This window comes from Mustela lutreola, chromosome 3 (assembly GCF_030435805.1).
Source record: "Mustela lutreola isolate mMusLut2 chromosome 3, mMusLut2.pri, whole genome shotgun sequence".
NCBI lineage: Eukaryota > Metazoa > Chordata > Mammalia > Carnivora > Mustelidae > Mustela > Mustela lutreola.
Window position 1 is genome coordinate 125004309 of NC_081292.1, and position 4669 is coordinate 125008977.

At 34.6% G+C, this 4669-nt stretch overlaps 1 pseudogene; it reads right to left on the bottom strand.

The window, feature by feature from the left end:
• Window positions 1–281: 281 nt before the first annotated feature.
• Window positions 282–3752, bottom strand: LOC131827913 (large ribosomal subunit protein eL33-like; annotated as a pseudogene).
• Window positions 3753–4669: the final 917 nt, after the last annotated feature.

Consider the following 4669-nt stretch of genomic DNA (forward strand, 5'->3'; position numbering starts at 1 on the left):
TTTATTTTTTATTGTTGAGTTGTATGAGTACTTTATGTATTCTGAATATCGATCCTTATCAGATATATGATTGGCAAATATCTTTTCCCATTCAGTAGGTTGCCTTTCATTCATTGATGGTTACCTTAGCTCTACAGAAATGTTTTCTTTTTCTTTTCTTTTCTTTTCTTTTCTTTTCTTTTCTTTCTTTCTTTTCTTTCTTTCTTTCTTTCTTTCTTTCTTTCTTTCTTTCTTTAAAAGAGAACAAATCTACACCTTTATTTATTTACTTTTCTGTAAGTTTAAATCCTTGAGAGGTATAGCATCCCATGGATTGTGTGGCCAATGGCTTTAGCGGGAGATTTGTTTTGGAATTTGGCGCAAACTATGCCACTGTTTCCATGACCATGAGTTACTCTTCTCTAGATTACTCCAGTTTTGTTTGGTTTGCCACCAGGAGTCACTGTGTTTTTCTTTGCTCTGTACGCATAGGCACATTTCTTACCTGGATGGAATTCAGTTTCATTTCAGCATAAACACCTTCAAATTTAAGAAGAGTTCTGTGCTCCCTCTGGTTCTAGAGACCCCACTTATAGCCAGCAAAAATGACCTTGGACCACAACCTTCCAGACCTATTTATCGTTTTAGGTGTCCTCTTCCCTCCACAGGCTCCAAGATGGTAGAGAAAGTTATGCAGAAGCTTTTTAGTTTGATGTAGTCCCATTTATTTATTTCTGCTTTTGTTTCCCTTGTCTCTGGAGTCAGAGTCAAAAAACCATCACCAAGACCAATATCAGGGAGCTTACTGTTTATGTTTTTTCCAGGTCTGACAGGTCTATGTTTTCAGGTCTAGCATTAAAGTCATCCATTTTGTGTTGATTTTAATATATGGCATAAGATAGTGGTTGGTCCAGTTTCATTCTTGTGCGGTAACTATTTTTTTTTTTTTAGCATCATTTATTGAAGAGACGATTCTTTATCCATTGTGTATTCTGGATGCCTTCACCATAAATTTTTTTGATGGTATGAGTTTATTTCTGGATTCTCTATTATGTGCCAGTTTATTTCTGGATTCTCTGTGTGTCTGTTTTTATGCCAATCCATATTGTTTTGATTATTGTAGCTTTATAGTGTAATTTGAAATCAATGATCCTGATACTTCTGGCTTTGTCTTTTTTTCAAGACTGTGTTGCTTCTTTGGAGTCTTTTGAGGTTCCACACAGATTTTAGAATTATTTATTTTAGTTCTGTGAAAAAAGCCTTTGGACTTTTGATAGAGATTGCACTGGATCTATAGATTGTTTTGAGTAGTATGGATATTTTCACAATATTAATTTGTCCAAACCATGAACATGGAATATCCTTCCACTTGTGTCATCTTTAATTTCTTTCAGTTTGTATATTATAGTTTTCAGTGTACAGATCTTTCAATTCTTGGGTTAAATTTATTTCTAGATCTTTTGTTCTTTTTGATATGATTGTAGATGGAATTTTTTTTGTTTCTCTTATAGTTCATTATTAGTGTATAGAAGTCCAACAGATTTTTGTATATTAATTTTTTATCCTGCAGTTTAATAAATTCATTTATTAGCTCTAATCATTTTTGTGGAGTCCTTAGGGTTATTTAAATATAATACTGTGTCATCCACAAATAGCAACAAATACTTCTTCTTTACAGTTTGGATGCCTTTTATTTCTTTTTCTTGCCTAATTATTGTGGCAGGACTTTCAATACTTACGTTGAATAAAAGTGAGGAAGGGGCACCTGGTTGGCTCATTTGGAAGAGCATGCAGCTCTTGATTTCTGGTTCAAGCCCCATTTTCAGTGTAGAGATTACTTAAAATAAAAATTTTTTTTTTAATGGAAATAGTGAGCATCCCTGTTTTGTTCCTGATCTTAAAGGAAAAGATTTCAGGTTTTATATCAGTGAGTATAATATTAACTGTATTTTTCATATATGGCTTTTATTATGTTGATGCACATGACACACACACACACACACACACACACACACACACACACACATTGTTGAGAGTTGTTTTTTTTTCCTTAAGCATAAATGGATGTTGAGTTTTGTCAAATGTTTTTTCTGCATCTATTAAGATGATCATATAATTTTTATCTTTCATTTTTTTAATGTGATGTGCCAGGTTAATTGATTTGCAGATGTTGAGCCATCCTTGTATCACTGGAATAAATCACACTAGATCAGGGTATATGAACTTTTTAGTGTATTGTTGAATTTAGTTTGCTAACATTTTGTTGAGGATTTAAAAAAAAATATTTTATTTATTTATTTATTTGAGAGAGAGAAAGAGAGCGTTAGTGAGTAAGAGAGAGCTCAAGCTAGGGGGAGAGGCAGAGGGAGAGGGAGAAGTAGACTCCTTGCTGAAGTAGGAAGCCAGATGCAGGGTTCAAACCCAGGACTCTGGGATTATGACCTGAGCCAAAGGAGATGCTTAACTGACTGAGCCACCCAGGTGCCCCAGAGATTTTTGTATCTATGTTTAATATCCCAATACAAGGATATTGACCTATAATCAATCCTCCTCTCTTTTTCTTCCTTCCTTCCTTCCTTCTTTCTTTCCTCCTATTTATTTATTTATTTATTTATTTATTTATTGGTGATGTCTTTGTTTTGTTTTGGTATCAGCATAATTCTTGCTTCAAAGGAAGTGTCTGGATGTCATTCCCTCCTCTTCAGTTTTTTGGAGAAGTTTGAAAAGGGTAAGTATTAAATCTTCTTGAATGTTTGGTAGAATTCACCAGTGAAGCCATCTGGTCCTGGACTTCTGTTTGTTAGGAGGTTTTTGTTTTTTTTTTTTCTTAAAGATTTTATTCACTTATTTGACAGACAGAGATCACAAGTAGGCAGAGAGAGAGAGGAGAAAGCAGGCTCCCCGAGGAGCCGAGAGCTCGATGTGGGGCTCGATCCCAGGAACCTGGAACCATGACCTGAGCCGAAGGCAGAGGCTTTAACCCACTGAGCCACCCAGGCGCCCCTGTTAGGAGGTTTTTAATGAGTACTCAGTCTCCTTATTGGTCTTTGTTCTGTTCAGAATCTCTATTTCTTCATGAGTCAGTCTTGGAAGATTGTATATTTTTAGGTATTTATCCATGTGTTCTAGGTTGTCCCATTTGTGGGCATTTAATTGTTCATAGTAGACTCTTATAATCCTTTGTATGTCTGTGGTATCATTTGTTCTTTCTCTTCTTTCATTTTTGATTTTATTTATTTGAGCTCTCTCTTTTTCTTGGTGAGTCTAGCTAAAGGTTTGTCGACCTGATCTGTCTTTTCAAAAAACTCCCAGTTTCTTTGATCTTTTCTATTTGTCTTTTTAGTCTCTATTTCATTTATTTTGAATCTTACTTTTATTATTTCTTTCCTTCTACAAACTTTGAATTTTGTTTATTCCTCTTTTTTTTAGCTCCTTTAGAGTTACATTGTTTATTTGAGATTTTTCTTGTTTCTTGACTTAGGCCTGTATTGCTACGAACTTCCCTCTTTTATTCACTTTTGCTGCATCCCATAGGTTTTGGTTTGGCATATTTCTGCTTTCATTTATCTTTAGATATTTTTTGATTTCTCCTTTGATTTCTTTGATGACCTGTTGGTTGTTCAGTAGCATGTTGTTTAATTTTCACATTTTTGTTGTTTTTCAAGTTTTTTTAGTTTCCTACCATTGTGGTTGAAAAGGATGCCTAATATGACTTCAGTCTTCTTGAGACTTGTCTTGTAGACTAATATGACCTCTCCTGGAGAATGTCCCATCTGCTATTTAGAAAAATTTGTATTCTTCTGTTTTTGGAAGGAATGTTCCATATATGTCTTTTAATAAAGTCTGTCTAGTCTAGGTGTCATTTAAGGCTGATATTTTCTAAGATTATTTATTTATTTGAGAAAGAGACAGAGTGAGAGAGAACATGAACAGGGTGAGGGGCAGAGGGAGAAGCAGACTCCCTGCTGAGCAGGGAGCCTGATGCGGGGCTCAATCCTGGGAATCTGGGATCACAACCTGAGCAGAAGGCAGACACTTAACCAATGGAGTCACCCAGGTGCCCCAAGGCTGATGTTTTTTTATTAATTTTCTGTCTGGATGACCTATCTATTGATGTAGGTGGGGTGTTAAAATTTCCCACTCTTATTGTGTTGCTGTCAATTTCTTCCTTTAGGTCTGTTAATCTTTGCTTCATATATTTTAGTACTCCTATGTTGGGTTCATAGGTATTTATAAATGTTATATGTTCTTGCTGGATTGACCCCTTTATCATTATGCAATGTCTTTATCTTTTATTACACTTTTTGTTTTAAAGCCTATTTCATCTGAGGTAAGTATAACTACATCAGCTCTTTTTAAATCTCAATTTGTTTGCAATATCTTTTTCCACCCCTTCACTTTCAGTCTGTGTGTATGCTTCTGAAGTGAGTCCCTTGTAGGCAGCATATAGATGCATCTTGTTTTTTATCCATTCAGCTACTCTATATATATTTTGATTAGAGAATTTAATCTGTTCACATTTAAAGTAATTATTGTGCATAGGTATGTATCTGTTGTCATTTTGATAATTGCTTTCTGGCTGTTTTTGTAGTTCCTCTGTATTCATTTTCTTCTATTCCTCTCTTCCATTGTGGTTTGATGTCTTTCTTTTTGTTATGTTTAGATTTCTTTCTCATTTTCTTTTTTGTAT